General features: G+C 31.6%; 1 long non-coding RNA gene across 1 annotated transcript; it reads left to right on the top strand.

Moving 5' to 3' along the window:
- Positions 1 to 6,495: 6,495 nt before the first annotated feature.
- LOC143083355 (uncharacterized) lies at positions 6,496 to 13,195 on the top strand. The gene is made up of 3 exons (XR_012980661.1): positions 6,496 to 6,674; positions 11,735 to 11,822; positions 12,453 to 13,195. It is a non-coding gene; the product is annotated as an uncharacterized LOC143083355 (long non-coding RNA).
- Positions 13,196 to 20,543: the final 7,348 nt, after the last annotated feature.

Here is a 20,543-nt window from a genome sequence, read left to right as displayed (position 1 = left end):
ATTCCCCATTTCCATTCTCAATTTTATGGATACAACTCTGAATTGTAAATTTGGATTGTGATTCAATAGTTGATGCAGCATAGGTTTCTGACATTGAATGAATGTGGTCCAAGTACTTAAAAATTTTAAATTGACAATTAACCTCTAAAATGGTCCAATATTCAAAATCTTAATACATGGTTAGATGCAGCATATCAACATGATCAAAGAACCCAAATAATTCATTATTTGATGAAATCAAATAAAGTTCAATTTTGGACCCTTTAGATCTCAATGTGGACCAATTTGTTAACGGGCCAAAATATCAAAAATCTAAATGAATGGTTAGATTCAGCATATCAAAGAACCCCATATACATATATTCAATTTTTTTGAAATCAAACAAAGTAAAATATTGGACCCCAATTTGGACCAACTTGAAATTTGGGCAAATACTAAAAATCTAAGTAAATATTCAGATTCAGCATATTAACATGATTAAAGAACACCAAGAATTTAAATATTATTAAAATCAAAATAAGTTTAATTTTGGACCCTTTGAACCTTAAGATAGATCAATTTAAACAGGACCAAAAAACTAGGAATCTAAATACACAGTTAGATTTGGAATATATATATATCAAAGAACCCCAATAATTCAATTTTCTATAAACTCAAGCAAAGTTTAATATTGGCCCCTTTTGGCCCCTAATTCATGTAATTTCTAAACTCTGGACAAAAACTCTGGTCACAAACCCTGTGTTTGAGTTTCATAGATTTCTGTTAACTTATACTAAAAGTAATTATGCGAAAACTAAGTGTCTTCGGACTACGACGACTACATGATAAAATTGAGAATGGGAATGAGGAATGTGTCAAAGACCCCCCTTTTTTGGACTATCAATGCATTTGAATGGGGACATGTAATTACCCCCCCCCCCTTTTTTGTCCTGGGTTAGGAAACCCCTTTTTAAAATGACTGGATCCGCCCCTGAAGGGTCTATCATTAAGTTTGACAACTTCAGACATACTACTTTACCAAAAAAATTGACACATTTCATCCAATTTAATTTCATTCTTTACTTGCTATTTCATCCATAATATTTTAAAGAAAGAAATTTGGAAGGAGTATGATTTTAATTTGCAAGTTATACACTATCCAAACTAGAGACCTAATAGAGTAGATATATACTTGACTAAGGGAGCTACCATTTGATTTTTATGGGGGGGGGGGGGGGGGGGGGGGGCTAGGATGAAAAATTTTATCCTGCATTTTTTTTTTAGCTGTAATCTCTGTCCTGCCTTTTTATTTTTCACTCTGTTCGTTCCTGCCTTTCTTTTTTTAGTTTATCCTGACTTTTTTTACCAAAATTGTCGTCCTGACTTTTTTTTTTGCTAGTGTCTCATCCTGCCTTTTTTTTCTTCTCAAAACTCCTGTTCTGCCTATTTTTTTCAAATTTCATCCTAGCCCCCCCATAAAAATCAAATGGATTCCCCCCAGAAGCTCCCTAATTTAAATCAAACTTGGGGTGACTGGGGACAAAGATTTAAGGGAATAGATGACAGTTTACCTACAATGATCTAGCTTCATGGCAATGGCATACATTACAGACTACATGTACATCATGTACATGGTCATTCTTAATTGTGTTTAAACTTTGGGAGTTCATTTTTTTAATGTTTAAAGCTAACAATTTCAACTACATACATTTATCAAGATTTGATTCTACATTTATATATAATTGTGTATGTCACATGTATGTACATGATGTATTTTAATGTAAAGCATCTGAAAACTCATTAGCCGTTTCATATTTATTTCAGTTCTTCAAAAGGCAAATTTATATGAGCCTATGCCTGAAAACAGAGATTTCTTATTAAGGAGAAAGCCCCGCCCCCCCCTTTTTGGTGTGAAATATTTTGTTGATTATATAGGGAATCACTGAAGCATGACTGGAGCAAGCATCCCCCTCTGCCCCCCCCCCCCCCCCAAAAAAAAAAACAACAAAAAATTAAAAAAATGGAAATTTCTGGATCTGCCCATGTCAACCTTTCACTCAGGTCATTGGTGAAGAGTTGTCACACAAAATAAATGATATCAAATGTTCATATGTATATGTTTTAGCTCGTGTAGGTGTAAGGAGGCAACCATTTGATTTGTAGGGCGAACAGGGTGAATAATCTTGCCTTGTAAAACTTGTGCTATAAATAAAAATTAATACATTTCCATTTAAAAATCCGTCAGCCCAATCTCATCCAGTGAAATAGATTATTATCTGTTTTCGAAATTATATGGAAGTACTTAGTAGTTCAGACGCATTGCAAGGCATTTTTTCTAAGGAGACGTGTAGACTCATTTAATTGGGGGAATGGAACCAATAAATTGATAGGATCCGATATGATCTTCCCAGTACGGAGCACCTATTTTTTTTAGGTAATTATTATTAGTGTCGGTGATCTCACAAGTAAATCAGAGAAAATATTGCATGCAAATTAATGAGCAGAGAAGAGACAATTATCAACTTGTGTATTATTCATTTTCTCGCAGTTATTTACGGTAAATTAACTATATGTATATATATCCCAAAACAGGTGTTCGGTTCTAGTACTATACAATTTAGTAAAACTGCTATATTTTGGGGCCGAAAAGGGGTCTTACTGAACCTACTCCTTTATAAATCTTAAGTAGGAATGCGTGGGTTCCATTTCATGAGACCTACACGGATTTTTTATAGAATAAATTTAAAAATTATAAATACAGTTTTCAATTCTTTCCCGGCATAGATAAAAAAAATATGAAAATAAATAATCTTTTGAAAATAATACCATATGGTTTAATTATTTCACTTCATTATAATGATAAATCCTTTAGATCTGAAATGTTTAATTAAAACGAATTTATCATTTTGATCTACCGATAAACTTTAAATTGAAGTGACATGGTCAGTTAAGTAACCTGATTAGTTGCATGGCTGATTACCATCTTACAGGTGACCCAGTAATTTTCCATATGACACTAGCGTGTACCCTTGGGGTGTGTATAACTTATTTTTTGGGGAACATCCTGTCCACGTGTAATACTTAGCATATATTGCAACATTTGACATTAAACAAATTTTCTTTGTAGCATCGGAGGCAATTTCATGTTCAACCACACAGAAAATTTCACAAAAAAAATATGATAAAATCATAAGAAAAAGAATAAGAAATACTAACAAATAAATATGGCATTAATAAAACGGGGATTCGTGTATTCAAGAGCTTTTTTTCAGTGGACAACAACAAATGGAAGTTTTTAACGACCTTGACTGGCTATAATATATATATAGCACTTGCACGGTCGTTCCAGTGGACATATTTCATACCAGATTACCTATTCTTTTTATATATATATGACAATTATTGTTCAATCTGATACACGTACCTATAATGTACAGTATTTTGAACAGCTTCAAATATATGGGGTCCGTAGTAATACCGCAAAGGATCTCCTTAGTGCACTAAGAACAAAAATGTGCACTAAGGACCTGATGGAATGATACAACTGTTACAAAGGACATGGCATATAAAAATAGACTTTTTAAAAATTCATAATTTTAAATTTTACAATTTTACCTTTTTTTAATTAGAAAGTTATCGAATGTGTATTCGACACGTGCCTAAAAAAATTGATTGTCACCTTTTTAGTGTAATAGGTAGAAATTCACGTTCGCTCAACCTTGACCCGTTCATAATCTGCTAGTATACTGTTTAAACATGTATATATGGTATTTTAAATTGTTCTCTATTTTTTTCCCATTTGTTTGTTTCTGCCGTATTTATTCTGTCTGTTATAATTTTTACTTCTAAAGTAATAAAGTATTTTCAACTCTTTTCAGTTTGGGAATTTTTAATCCTTTTAATTTTAAAAAGACAAATAATTGTGAACACTTCACGGAAAAGTGAGGATTTATATTTGGTTGCTTAACGTCCAGTTGCCAATACTTCATTCATTTTTCTGATGTCAGGGACCATGCCTCACAGCAAGGTTTTATAAGGATAGAACATAGGCAAATGCAAATAGATTCTATTGACTATATCTTTGCTGCTTTGGTCTCTGCATGTATAATGATTCATTATGTTTTATGGGATACTTAACTTCTGTTCTCCAAATTTTATATTAAAATATATTCTGATTTTTCATTTTTAATGAGATTTTAGTTTCTGTTGATTAGGCAGTACAAAAAACATGTTTTAATCATAATTAAGGTGAACCCAGCCCCCCCCCCCCCCCCGCCCCTGTCAACGTGACACCCAACCACACCGCTTGAAAATCTTAAAATATTTTTTAATGTTATCATTACTATATATTGAATAGGGTCACACGTTGTCGCTACATAATAACCAGATAAAATGGATCTTGTTTATACAAAAAATATTTCAAGATTGTGGTTTCTCAAACATATGGGAGTCACAAAATTTTGTTAATAAAGAATGGTTAAAAACTGTCATAAAGCAGAGATTGCTAGATCAATATATTCAGAACTGGAATTCCCTCATTCAAAATTTGTCAAAAGGTATAAACTACAAAAATTTTAAGAAAAACTTGAAATTGAAGAATATTTTAATATTTTGGACTTCAAAGACGCTATTGTTTTTTGTCGGTTTCAAACGACTAATACTAAGTTGCCGATTGAAACAGGAAGATGGCAAAACGTAATCAGAGAAAACCGCTTTTGCAGTCTATGTAACAATCGACAAATAGGTGACGAAATTCATTTTATATTTGAATGCAAATTTTTCAATCAAAAACGAAAAGAGTTTTTAACTGCATATTTTACAAAACGGCAAAATACAATTAAATTCTCTGAAGTTATGTCAAGTACAAGAAAACCAGTTCTGAAGAAGCTTTTTTTTTTTTATAGAAAATATAAATACTTGTGTTTGTCGGCCCGTGCTTGTACTCCTGGCTTGTAACTTTTGTAACATCTCTCGCTTGTTTTGTACATATTGTAAATATTTATTGTTGTATTTGTTATCTCTGTACCGATGTAATGCATTTGCTTTATGAGAATAAAGATATATATAGTAACTTCTTAAATATACACAAGTCATAATTACATTGGCCAGAGGGTAACTTGATAATTAGAGGATCAAAGGATTTAATTAAGACAATCCAAGACTGCTACCTCTATATTTTATTATACATATCTTTATTAGCCTCATTTAGGGTGATACAGCAATTGCAAAACGGGTAGATACGATCTGTAATCAAATAATTAAACTAATCAAAAGTTTATTTAGAGTAACCATATGCCGGATGAACAAAAAGTTTGCCATTTATTGAAAAACATATGGTTTTATATAACAAGAAAACTTCTCTAGTATTCTAAACATTTATCACGTACCCCCTCCCCCAAACCTCCGCTTCAAGCTCTAGATTCGCGCCTACACATTGTGAATTATATTTCTTACATCACGATGCTTATTACATTATAAAATAAAATGGTATTCATCTTCAATTGTTGAAATAAAGATGAATTGTTAAAAAAAAGCATTGACATCAGTTTTAAAGTTATTGTTCATAGGAGACAGTTATGATTTATAGTCTCTTTTTAAAACGTAATATAATTTTACCTCTTGGAGTTTTTCTATATTACTTCTGTAATCGGATTTTGAAGAACCCCACGGACACCACATACTCTCATGCATATGTCACTCATTCAAGGTATAATGATAATATATGTAAACTCTTGTGTTGTTAACAAGGAAACGAAATCTCAAAAGCATTTTTGTCTCAATTTGTATCTCAAAATAGGGTTCTTTAATTTAAAAAAAAGCTTGCATAGCAATTTCCTTTAAAACAAAATATAACAAAGGCAAAGTTTTAAAACACAAAATTCATTTTTTTTTTATTTTTCTTTCATAAACTTGAAATTTTACCACGCTAAACCGTTAGGTTTATTCAACAACAACCATTAATTAATCAATAAGTAACGATAAAAAGACAATTGTGTATTGGATTAGGTTGATTGAACATGATGATTAGTGAATTTGCAATAAGCTGTTGGTCACGTGCCGAGTGGCACGCGTTGATTAAAAAGTCATTTAACTTCAAAATTACAATATCTATTGATACCTAACTTTACTGATATGAGGTATTTAATCATATCCTCCTATATATCCATATTCTCTGTGATCTTAAAACATCGTTTTAAATAGTGTCCTCAGAGACATATATACACATATATGTGTCCTTAATGCAAAAACTTTCTTCTTAGTCAGCGCCATTAAGAATTCCTTTGCGGTATTTCTACACACCGAAATATATGGCCTTATTGGTAAAATACCCACTGAAAATACCACAGTACTTAGTGTCACTAATAGTCAAATTATTGTGCCGTGAAAACTGGAAATGAAGTTTAGCGGGACATAGGAAATTACAAAAATATTAGAATTGTTTACTTACATAGTGTAAGCGGGATGCGGGAATCTAAAAAAAATAAATAGTAACTATATTAAAGCGAGATCCGTGAACAGAACCCCCAATGAGACCCCATTAGTTGTGGCTTATTTTTGGTCTTTTTAGCTAGTTTCCTTCCCCTACATTACTTGTAAGTTGATCGTTTTTGTAAAGCAGCACTCGAGGTCTGACAGTATATTACCAAGAAATGCACAAAATATTGAAAAAGAAGGTTTAGAAAATTTAAATAATGGTATGCACACACACTCCCCTGTCAGCACAGACAATTATATTTTTGTAAACGCGCCAAACTCATTTCTTCCACAGTGAGACAAGCTTTACAATGTTGATGGTGGTGAAAATCTAGTCCAAATAATTATGACGTCTTGCAAGGCTATTTTATTTCTGGAACGCTTTCCTCTGACGAAGCCGAAATGTGAAACCAAATCAACAAGAAGTCTAACATTTATAATAGAACTGAATATAAAATCGAAATGTAAATGGGGAATGTATCAAAAGACCAAAGAGCAGATAGCAGCCAAAGGGCACCAATGGGTCTTCAATGCAACGAGAAAATCCCACAACCCGAGGAGGGGTTCCTAACCAAAGACAAATGGGGGGGGGGGGGTCCAACTACATGTCCCCATTCAATACAATACAATACAATATGCTTTATTTGAAAAACACTCCGTCACATTGACATGTGAAACAAGAGGTAAATTACAAAATACAATCACATACAATTAAAAAAAAAATAAAACAACTTAGGCCACACCAATTTGATTCCTTGTTCGACGGACCCGCCCGCACTTATTTTTTTCAAAATAGAATATTTTTATTTTTTTTATATTCCCGCTTCCTGCATCCGGAAATGTAATCATGTCCATTTCCCGCATCGTTTTTTTGTAAATATTATAAAAAGATATCAACATTTGTTTTTAAATCACAGTCTAACCTGTATATAACGGTTTTAAACATAAAAGCACCCCACCACACTGTGTAAATAACTGTGAGAATATTTGTTTTAGCATGAAACCTAGCTATTTATCCAAAGTGGGAGTGATAAAGGGGTAGGTCCGGTAAGACCCCTTTTTGGCCCCAAAATATAACAGTTTTACAAAATTGTTAAAATGTAAACTTTTAGATATTTATTGGACAGTTGAATGCTTCTGCTACATAAATATGGGCTGTTTTTTACAATACAATGCACATATATCGGGTTGTAGCACCATTAAGTCATGCTAAATTACTGAAATCTTCAAAATTCTATCATTTTAGTTAAATTTTAGACAGTTTCCTTGTAAAACGAAAGTAGCCGCATTCGTGTTCATCCTTAATATTGAAAAGTAAGTCGTATTTTATGATAATACATAACATATATAAAGGTTGTGGATGAACACGGATACGGCCACTTTCATTTTTGACAAAAACCATCTGAAAAGTGACGTTTTTTGGCATATTTGAGAGATTTTTCATATTTGAGCTTGAATCGGATCGTTTTTAATAACTAAATCAGTTAAAATCTTTCACTTATACTTATTAAATCAAGTGAAATAGACACTTAAGTCTTTTAAAAGTGGTCAAAATCTTTCGTCAGATGAAACTGAAATTTGAGGCCAAAATGAGTCCTTACCGGACCTACTTCTTTATAACAGAAATACCTGTAAAGAACAAAAGATTGGTTTCTTTCCCCTTACTTATATTCCCTATCAAAAAAATGTTCGTTGTAAGAATAAAGTACAAAGAACTTCTGAAGGATTTGCCTTTAACTGCAATTATATTGTATGCTGGCGAAACAAAACTATCCATAGCCACCGCATGTTTATGCACCTGTCCTAATGGATTCAGGGGCCTGTCGTTCAGCAGTTATCGTTTGTTGATGTTGTTCATTGGTATTTTCCCATTTAGATATTTAAATTAGATCTAGATCGTTGGTTTTCCTGTTCGAATTGTGTACGCTAATAATTTTGGGGTCCTTTATAGCTTGCTGTTTGTTCTGTATCAAAGCCCTGTGTAAAAGGCCGTACTTTGACCTGTGTTAACAGTTAAATATTATCAGTTTGAAAACAACCCTCCCTCAGACAAGGGGTCATTTTACTGATGTAGAAAAGAAAATAGAAATACCAAGGATTTGTATATTTCTTCTATACAAAACCTTTGAAAACTTAGAATTTTGTACTCAAAAAGAGGAGAGTTACATCATATTTTAAACAACTTTTTCTAAAAGAGGGGTCCACTTATTTTGAATAATATTAAACTGTTAAAGTTAATGTGTTAATTTAACAAGGTTAAAGTCCAGGAATATTACAAAATTCTTTGACATGTTTTGACCATTTAATACCAGATAGATATATAGTTCTTTGAGAAAATATGAGCCCTTTTGTACAAACAAATATATTATAACTTAAATTGATCCCTCATAAAACATGTAAAAGGGACATTTATAACATTAAGGGGTTGTCCCCAAACTGATTATGACTTGAATGGAGAATTGTCTCATTGTCAGTCACACATACATAGACCAGATTTAATTATTTCTTGGTGAACAGGGAAAAAATACTTCAGAAATTAAAGAATTGTCAAAGTACAAGTGATAAATCAAGTTTTAATATTGTCAAAACCTACTATTTTATGTTTACAAAAAAAAATTATAATCGCTCGCCTTTACTTTTCAAGCTTCGCCTCAAAAATTTGCAAATTAAATATTTTTTTATTAAAATTTTCAAATCGCTCGCTCGCCCCAAATTTTTGAGTCCAAAAATCCGTAGAACAAGAAATTAAATTGGTGTGGCCTTAGAAATAAAATATATGGAAAATTACTTTATATTATAATATTTTAACATTATAATATTTTAGTTAACTTTGAAATGAATATAGACACATTTTTGTCGAGCCTTCGACTTTAGTCGAAAAAGCGAGACTAAGCGATCCTACATTCCGTCGTCGTCGGCGTCGTCGGCGGCGTCAACAAATATTCACTCTGTGGTTAAAGTTTTTGAAATTTTAATAACTTTCTTAAACTATACTGGATTTCTACCAAACTTTGACAGAAGCTTGTTTATGATCATAAGGTAGTATCCAAAAGTAAATTTTGTAAAAATAAAATTCCATTTTTTCCGTATTTTACTATAAATGGACTTAGTTTTTTCTGCGAGGAAACAAAACATTCACTCTGTAGTTAAAGTTTTTAGAATTTTAATAACTTTCTCAAACTATCCTGGGTTTGTACTAAACTTGCACAGAAGCTTGTTTATGATCATAAGATAATATCCAGAAGTAAATTTTGAAAAAATGAAATTCCATTTTTTCCATATTTTACTTATAAATGGACTTAGTTTTTTCTGCGGAGAAACATTACATTCACTCTGTGGTTAAAGTTTTTAGAACTTTCTTAAACTATCCTGGGTTTGTACCAAATTTGGACAGAAGCTTGTTTATGATCATAAGATAGTATCCAGAAGTAAATTTTGTAAATAAATAAATCCATTTTTTCCATATTTTACTTTTAAATGGACTTAGTTTTTCTCCAGGGAACCATTACATTCACTCTGTGGTTAAAGTTTTAAAAATTTTAATAACTTTCTTAAACTATCCTGGGTTTGTACCAAACTTGGACAGAAGCTTATTTATGATCATAATATTGTATCCAGAAGTAAAGTTTGTAAAAAGATTACTCAGTTTTTTCTGTAATTTACTTTTAAATGGACTTAGATTTTCTTGCAATCATAAAATAGTACATGTAACAAGAGGAATATTTTTATTGATTTTTTCCCTCATTGTTGTTGAGTCTGCAATTTACAGCAAAAATAGGCGAGACACTGGGTTCCGCGGAACCCTTACAAATTTTTAAATAATAAGTTAATATTTGTCAATGACAGTTAGTCCTTTCATTTTTGCTTAATTCTGATATTTCACATAGTACTCTGGAATATGCTGATTTCTGATATTTTTTAACTAATAAAGAATTGCATTCAAATAAATAATGGAATTCATTGCCAATTGCAGTTAAACACAGATTGCATGTCCTTTCTTCTTTTGGAATGACTTATACCATCTTCCCAGCTCTACTGGGATTGTACATTGCAGCATCTTAATTTTGAAATATATTTACGTTCGAATGGTGTTAATTTTAAAATTCAAATGCATTGATCGTCCAATAAAGAACAATGTAGAAAGGGGGGTTCCAACATGTCCAACCCTCAGACCCTCCTGGATCCCTGCCTGTGAGGCATGCTTTAGCTTGCCATTAAACAAAAATGTATACTAGTTGAGTGATAATGGATGTCATATTAAACTCTTTGATATTAAAAAAGAAACTAAAATAAAAATCATACAAAGGTCACAAAGGCCATAACTTCTGGCTCCTGACGTGGGAAAAGTGCAAAATGCAGTGGGGATGAAAGCCTTTACTGTAAATTCCTGAAATTACAATTATATAAATCATCTCACATCTTTGCGCATTTCTTAAAATTGGTCATATTAATAAATGCATGCAATATTTTCAGAAAATTTCAATATATAGGCTTTTTAAAAAAAAGTCAATCTTGTGCATGATTTATCAATGATTATACTTGCACAATTAACGCATGTTGTTCTCAAAACTAAGAGGTGTCTATGCTATTTATGACAATTTTCATGGTTCAGTGGTTATAGTTAAGTTTTTGTGTTTTGGTCTGTTTTTCTCATACTTTATGCAATAGGTCTACTATATTTGTTGTATGAAATGATTGTAAGGTGTACATGTCTAGTGGGATGATGTCATCTGACCTTGACCTCATTTTCATGGTTCAGTGGTCAAAATTAAGTTTTTGAGTTTTGGTCTTTATCTATTAAATACTATAAGCCATAGGTCAACTGTATTTGGTGTATAGAAATATTTTTTGATCTATATGTCAGTGACACAGGTTTTATTTGACCTTGATCTCATTTTCACGGTTCATTGATCAGTGTTTTTGTGATTTGGTCTATTTTTCTTAAACTATAAGTAATAGGTCAACTATAATTGTTGCATTGAAGCCTTGTTAGCTGTATATGTCTGCCTGGCATGGTTCATCTGACATTGACCTCATTCTCATGGTTCATTAGTCTTTATTTATTTATCTTGGTTAATGTTAAGTTTATGTGACAGTTGTGATAAAGCTTTATACTTAGGACTATCAACATATTATCAATGATTAGTAAAAGAAGGCGAGACATTTCAGCGTGTGCACTCTTATTAAACACACATTAATATACATCATGTACATTAAACAGCAAAAAAAAATATTGATGCAAGATGCCATTCAATAATAACTTTTACTCTTTTATGTATAGGACAAGAACTATAGAAGATACAGAGAAATTATAAACAGCAGAAATGATAGGCAATTTAAAATTTGCAGAAGCAAACTAAACCTAAATGGTAAGGCCACTTTTATTTATTTTTTAAAGTTGTTGAACTTGAAAGATGATAATCATGATTACTATAAAAATTAAAAGATGTGGTATATTAAATATGAAAACTATCATGGCTTTAAGAAAGCAATTGTAGGCCTGTGACGACCTTCAATAATGAGAAAATCCATACCCTATAGTCAAAGAAGGCAGCTATAAAAGACCCAAAGATGAAAAATTGAAACAATCCAACATGTCCAAACTGTAAAACTAATTGCCTAGTTTATTACAAAATAAATTACAAAAAATAAATATAACCGGTATGAAACAACAACAACAACAACCACTAAATTTTAGTGTCAGACTAAACTTACAAAAACTACAGGCTCTGAACTTTGGACAGGCACAATAGGAATATGGCAACCTATGATGTAAATTTCCTGCAAACACAGACTGGACTAATGTAAATCAACTAATTTTTCGCGACTACTTTATTTTGCGTTTTATACTTTCTAGTCTTACATCACAGCTAATTATTTTTCGCAAGGTTCAAGTTGACTTAATGAATTTTAATAAAGAAAGATACATATGAAAAACATTTATTGCTGTTTCTCTCTCCATTTATAACATTTTATTTGTTTATTTTGTGTATTTATAGGTGATCAGACATCTTGGTTTTCATGATCAATAGGTCATTACTGAAGAGGAAACTTAAAGTTGAAATTTATTTACAAAGTGCATAATTGGATTAATTTGAACTGGAATGTGTGCTTTCCTGCAAAAAAGAAACAGGAAATTTCATCATTATCACATGATAATGCCAATAAACAAAATGGAGTTCTATCATAGATACACAAAAACACTATTGCATAAAAGCAACAACATATTATATATATTATTCGAAAGAAAGGAGAATGCAGAACAAAGGAACACCAGTTTTATCCACTCATTTATATCGCTCCCTCATATCAAATATACGGAAGAAGATCATTGAAGAACAATTTGCAAAAATGTTTTCTCTTAGAATTGAAGGAAAATGTTATAAAGTGAATGGAATAATGTATTCACTGAATTCTTACGTAGTGGATTGAAAACTGTACACAAGCTGAAACAGAAGAAAATTTTAATTTAAAATAACACGAAAAGTGTATATTTTATTATTTAATCTGCAAATATATAAACAAATTCTTTAGAACACCACAAATGGTATGACATTCAAATTGGTTGCTTATTAATGTATTGCATTGAAACAATTACAAAGAAAACAGAATCATTTGCTACAAATTTTTTTTATAAATCATAGTTAAATTTTATAAAAAGTATGAACAATACCTAGATCTAAACAGTCAGACTTTATCAATTTTCAATGTCATTAAAATGTTGAGTCAAACATTTATGAAAGTTTTGAATATCATTTGCATCAACTATACAGTCTTGTAATAATTATATTCATACTGTTTGTATACATGGTATAGCGAAGAAATGTTTAACAAGAACAAATAAGGGAAATTTGATGTTCAGAAATTTCTTTAGAGGAAATTTGAAGAACAATGATTTCATTAGAGGAAATTTGTTGTCTTGAAGGAAATCTTTTTCCCTTGAAAAAACAATTTCCCTTGAGGAAAAAACAATTTCCCTTTGAGGAAAAATCTTTTTCTTTTAGGGAAATTTGATTTCCCTTGAGGAAAACAACTATTCCTCTAAGGAAATTGTTGAAAAAAGGGGCATAACTTTTTTAACAGTGGTGCTAGAGCCAAACAATTTTAGGACAAATATCAGGGAACCAATACCAACCAAGTTATCAACTTCATTTTGACTTAACTCCAAAAATTAAGGTGAACAACTTTTGCACTCAGCGGAATTGCAAACTTGTCCCGGAGACAAATCTGCTTTTCTGAGATGTTTTACAAGGTTCCAAAAATGTGTTATGCCCTACAGCTTTCCATCCAGCTAAGGCAGAAGTATATTCTCTTTTATTCTCATATATCCAGTATTTGCAACAAATTGTAATTTTTCTGAAGAAAAAAATTCAAATGGAAAATAATGTTTGTATTGTAATAAAGTATGTTCCCATGGGAAGAAAAATTGTTCCTATGTGAAAAAAAATTGTTCCCATGGGAAGAAAAATTGTTCCCATGGGAAGAAAAATTGTTCCCATGGGAAGAAGATTTGTTCCCATGGGAAGAAAATTTGTTCCCATGGGAAGAATTAATTCCCATGGGAACTTTTTGTATTCATCTTTTCCCATGGGAACTTTAAAGTTCCTATGGGAACTCTAAACTTCCCATGGGAACAGTAATTTTTCCCATGGGAACTTCCAATGTTCCCATGGGAAATTCTAATATTCCCATGGGAATTATCAAATTTCCCATGGGAAATGTACTTTTAATCAGCTGCAGTGACAAGAGTGACAACAGTGACAAGTTGGGACATATGGCATTTTTTTAATTTTTCAATAATCTATCACTGGGCAAATTTTTTTTTTGATATCTTGTAAACCGACAAAGTCAGATTTGCCGATACCGGAATGGCAAATTTGTCCCGCACAGTGTTAGATAACATACAACACTGCTTGATTGTGACTTATGATGCTAACTGTCGTTTAATAGTTAAGGTATTATTTTCGAATAACTTTATTAAATACAATGCAACTTGGAGAAAAATGCTTGTGTGGGCATGTATGGTATGATAAACACCAACTATTATAGTAAACATGTATGCAAGGTATGCATCATAATGTAGTGCCTTCGGTAACTATTCAGGAATATTTGTGGTCAATTATAGTTCTTAATGAGTCTCTGTCTGCTTTCCATGCCCTTAGAGTGATTTTGATACAAATATATAGACTGATCTTCAATAAAATGCAGCCTTATTATAATCATTCACTTAATTGTATTATTACTAACCCCGTGTGTTGGAGTTTACACAATCTTAAGTAATGTTTTAATTTTACTATGAAACTTGTTTTTTGTCATTTTGTCGTTTATATAGTACAATGCATTAAAAAGGGTAGATATAGTAGGATTGACAATGCGACATATATCCACTAGAACTCAAATGACGGATACAAAGGAAATTTTCTCGCTGTAGTGAAGACCCATTTGTAAGTATATTACAAATGTATCTACCTTTTTTTTCATGAACAAACTACGATTCATTACAAAATCTAAAGGGAGAGGGACGACGTAATGATTTATCTTTATACCTATCAAATTAACAACTGGTCAGGTTCATCCGTACTCATAAAAAAAATATGGACCTGCATCTTAAAAAATAACCATCAAAATGGTACTTATACATCCACCCAACAAAAAGACTGCAGCAGATGCGTTAACAATTTTGTTTTCTTACTTGCATCACTTGCATTTCTTACTGTGTTCATATCTAATATTTCTTATGGTACAGAACCACTATTTCGGACCCGGTCGGAAAGAACCTGCAAGAAAATAGTACATATTTTATACATAGCTCCAAACTTTCTACGAAAAACTGAATCTTTGTCGATATGTGAAATAATAGGGTAGTGTTTGGTATCAAATGAAACCTTAGGGACTTGGAATCACTGTAGAACCCTTGTTGAGAGATTCTTTTGAATAATAAAAAAGTATATACAATTATTTTAATAGTAGGGCACATTTGCCCTGTTGTTCAAATCAGAAGTACCTGTTTTTGTAGTATCTAACTTCCAGGAATTAGAACGCTGTAATATGTAAATTAAGGTAATTATGTTGTTTTTGTCAGCATAAGTCCGGTTAGGGTCTAGTTTTGACAGGAACTAACTGCCATTTTATTTGAACTTAAAACAAAGTACACAAAATGTAGCCATTAATGCTTGAAATTGCAGAACTAAACATATTAAGCAATGAGGCTATGGATTAGTGGTTTTATACCTTATATATATATTCATACACAAAGTGATAAAGCTTTATATATATGGAAGAATTTAGTAAAGGTTTAAGTAATTTTTGGAAATGAAATCAGTGACTTACATGTACCATTAATACATAGATTTTGTTCATTTAATCAAAGCGTTAAAAAAAAGACACGGGCATAGAGAATGAGTTGTGATATATACATACTGTTGGGTAGTACCAAAGGAAAATCACCGTCCATATAGGTAAATGAACAATTAGGAACGAAAAATCGTCCCTTTTGTCGTAAACCTTACTGTAGAGCTTTTAATGACTAAATGAATTATCCAAATCGATGAAAAGGCAGTTATTGCCGTTTTTATTTGATTGAATTAAAGTTAGTTCCTTTTTGTAAATGTCGGCAGCATATTTTGAAACTTCTATATTATTTAACGAAAAGATATAATCAAGATACAGGTTAGCGTTGTTGAATCCATCTTTTGAATGCAATTTAGTTGAGTCTTTACTAAGATTGGTCACAAACTGTAATTTATAACTGTATCAACACAAGAAATAGAATAAGTCGGCTGCAAAGGAGCACAATTGGTGCCCCTGGGAATATCAACCCGTCGATAAACTTTATTGCCGAAACGTTCATAGATATTGCTAGGGAAAAATTAAGCAACTTTAATCATCTCGATACATCTCGTGTAATTTTAGTATATCTAGCATATGTACCTTTCTCATTCAAATTCTCCATTCATTTAAATATGAAAACTGTTAATACACGTACATTGTATATATACCTTCCTAGTTCTAGGATGTTTCTAGTTTCATATAATTCACAGGAATTGTAAAATAGTGCATTTAAAATCAAGTACATGGAAACTGCAGTAAATTCAATCATTAGTATAATGCGATGACGTCAAATCAATATAGCATATTTAAAATCAACAGATGCAAGGAATTTAATGATGCCTTTTCATAATTCTAAATGGAGCGATACATTTTTTTAAATAAATTATGTTCATTTTAAAGAGGAGCAAAGTTTGACAGGTACAGCTGTCTCTTGTGTGTTTACTTTACACCTATCGTAATTAAAGGTGGTCATGCACCTGCTTTCTGCATCTTCTAACTCTTTGATTCAAGCATTACTGATGAGAAGTGTGTAAAAGAAGACATCTGTGGCACATGTTAAACTCACCAAACACATACAAATTATGGAAAATAAATTCCTATGGGGTTCTCGAAATCTATTTAAATGTTAGCAAGATTTTTACATGCAAGATGTATATATATATAATACATTAAAAACGTGCAAATACACCATCGTGTCCTTTCAGTCTTTGAATTCAACTCAAAGTAACATCAGATAAAACACGGCCGACACTCGGCTAACCGAGAGTTTGGTCGGTTAATCTATATTGAGTATGCGGCTATATCGGAGGTTGGTCTGTTAATCGGGTTGGCTAAAGTCTGGTAATCAAGTGTTATCGAGAAAATCATTGAAAGTTCAGCATGTTTCATTGTATAACTTTTTAAATATATTTTTATCATAAAAAATATTCATGTCTAACAAAACAATTCAATGTACTGAATCCAGTGGTGTAATTATTATTTTTCTAGCTTCAATGTACGATCTATATAATGAAAAGGCGGGTCACTCATCAATAAATTGATACACATTTTACACACACAAACTGTACACAAAATGACACGTTGGTTGAATTTACGTGCATGCAATATTTTGAACATCGAAAAAAGACGGGCATTATGTTTGTTATCCATACTGAAATCATTGTGTGAAAAATCTTCACGAAAATCTGTTTTTTGGTGACATAAATCAATCTTTATTTAAAACCTGGTCTGTTAATGGGTCGGATGTATAAAACCCGGTCTGTTAATTGGTCTGTTAAGAGTTATGAATGGCAATAAAAGTATAATTTTATTGCTATATGGGGTGTTATCGGATCAAATGGGTAGGCTCAAGACGAGCGGCTAAAGTATACGGAAACAACACATGAACAATGAACAATTTAAACAATAGAAATTGAAAATTGATAAAAACGGTTTCAAAAAGTGTAATATTAAAGTAATGTTAATTTCATCCAAGAATGGTCGCATATTTCATGTGGATTCTGTTTAATTGTCATGAATGACACCAACTTGTCATCTACATTGGTAACCAGTATATAAATCAGAGATAAACGTCGTAATGTAACTAAACCTCAGTAAGTAAATTATATTGGGATGCTAAAAAAATATGGAATAGAGAAAGAATAATGAGTAAGATAAATAAAAGGTAAAAGGAAAAAAAGGCACGGAAGAAACATGACATAACAATTTAAAGAATACAGAAATAAACAACACCCCCAATCCGAACCCTCATGGTAAACACGATAATCTGGATGGAGTAGCAGAATATGGAATAATAGATAAGGACAGTACAGAGTGATGCATTGCTAAAAAAGAGAGAAAAAATAATAATTGTTTAAGAATACAGACATGAAACACCCCTGGGTGTTAAAAAAGAAACGGATTGCGATGTACTCATATTGGTGACAAATGCTAGAAGTTTACATGCGGACAACTGCCGTTCTCCTCTACACTTATGAAGAAAGGAACTAAACGGAATAAAATGTATTAAAACTTAAGATGACCAAATGTAGCTGTATTCGCTTCTTTTCATTTACTTCTTAAGAATAATTTGTAAACAACATATGATTAGGTGATAGAAATAAAGAACCAATTGGATGATGCATACGAATTAGGATTTAACGTCCAGTGACAACTATCATGTGCATATGAGAATGACAACACGTTATATGCACTGGACAGATGTACAGTTTATATTTATTTTACCGGTACAACGTTAAATCATTCTCGGCAGATGTACAGTTTATATTTATTTTACCGGTACCCTGTGTTGTATTAGAAAGACACTTTCAGTCAGATTTGAGAACGTGCTACTTTGAACAGACACATAAATTGAGGCTGATTGAAAACGTTAATAATAAATTCATGCATATTCCAGCGGCCAATCCATTTCACGCTATATTGAAGTGACACACCCTTCAATAAAATGCAAAGAAAGTCAAAATAAAAATGCTATAACTAGTAAAATCGCTAATTCGCTTCCGTAGGATAGTGTTGCACCGTATTATATTTTTTTTTTTTACTCAGGAACATCTCATTCTTAACTTTTTCTATGGGAAAATATAAAGGTAGTAAAAATAACTATGGCTAAATAACTCTTAACTGACACAATTTCAATTGTCCAACCCATTAATAGACTTTATTCCCATAATTTTCACTAAACCGTGGTAATATTCACGTTATATTACAATTATGAAATATTTACCAATGTAAATTTATTTTTTAAAACCAAAGTACTATTTTGTGTCCTTTAAATGATAGCTAAAATTGTTTGTTTCGACTTTTATTAAAAAAATTGCTATGCGTATAAGCATAAATACTACATACTTGCGCGACACCTTTTAATTTTACTGAAAAGTGCGTAGACTATGAAATGATTTTACAAGTGGAAAAGGTTCTATGATAGATATCATTTTGTCAGACACTTTTCTTTTTTTGATTTGGTTCTTATAATATGCCAAAAATCTGTATATTTAATAGAGTTTAACATTAAATTGTGCGTTTTACTCTTAACAGACGTATAACCAACCCAATTAACAGACCAATCTCCCATATAGCCGCATACTCAATATAGATTAACCGACCAATCTCTCGGTTAGCCGAGTGTCGGCCGTGTAAAAGCATGTGTATTCTGCTATGCGATTTATCCAGTTACCATTATATACAAATTCTTCATTTGTGTGATAAAAAGATAATAAAAAACACTACGATATATCAGCTTTCATGAACTTTTAAGGTAGTCTTTTTATATTCAAAACCGAAAACGGGAGTGTTGCCATTTGAAATAGGTACGTTTTGGGATTGACATAGGTTAGTTAAATGACTTTAGAAATTATAGATATTAGTATAGTGAACTCCTTAGAAAATACACACACAGAAAGGTCAGATCCGAGTTATATCACCGTCCACAGACAGACAAATAACAATTCATTTGTACATATGAAAAACTAATGTTTCGCTTGTCCTTAAAGTTAGCATATTTTAGTTTCTGTCATTAACAAAACAATGGCTTCTTATTCGGAACTCTATCAGGGACAAACATCGAAATCAGTTAGATATTATACATGTAGTATATGAAAAAATGAGGTAAAAAGAGACGAAAGATGCCAAAGAGACATTCAAACTCATAAGTGAAAAATACAACTACAACGCCATGGCCATACAAAAAGGAACACAAAACAGAACTCACAAAAAAACAAAGACAGAGCAACACAAACCCCGCAAAATGTGCTCCGGAAGGGTAAGCAGATACTGCTCCATTTCTAAATGCGTTATAAAGCCTTTACTCTTTTGTAAACATGTTAAAAAGTTAGTTAGGACTTTGACGATAAAACGACCTTACCATGTATCTATGATAAAATTATGTTCTTTAGTGAACGTAACAAATAATTGATTATTGACTGTGGCTTTAAATACGCATTATTTTTAAACAAATAAAATGAAACAAACAATAAACTCAATTACGTAAAACAAGTATAATTTAATAAAAGCATAGCGAAACAATTATTAGGCGTCGCCAATGTAGGCAGAACATCTATATTTAGGAGCAATCTCACATATTGTTTGTATCAATATTGATAGGCAAGATATATTATGACATTCTTCTAAGCAAAGAGAAAATATCTAACCTCTAAATTGAGATTGTATTGCATTATATTGGTGATTGCGGTGCATATTAATAAAATCTAGTTTTATCATTAGTAATGAGTGTTCAAGCTGAGCCTGCTATTTGATTTTTTTTT

This window comes from Mytilus galloprovincialis, chromosome 7, assembly GCF_965363235.1.
Source record: "Mytilus galloprovincialis chromosome 7, xbMytGall1.hap1.1, whole genome shotgun sequence".
Taxonomy (NCBI): domain Eukaryota; kingdom Metazoa; phylum Mollusca; class Bivalvia; order Mytilida; family Mytilidae; genus Mytilus; species Mytilus galloprovincialis.
This window is presented reverse-complemented; position numbering and strand designations above follow the sequence as displayed.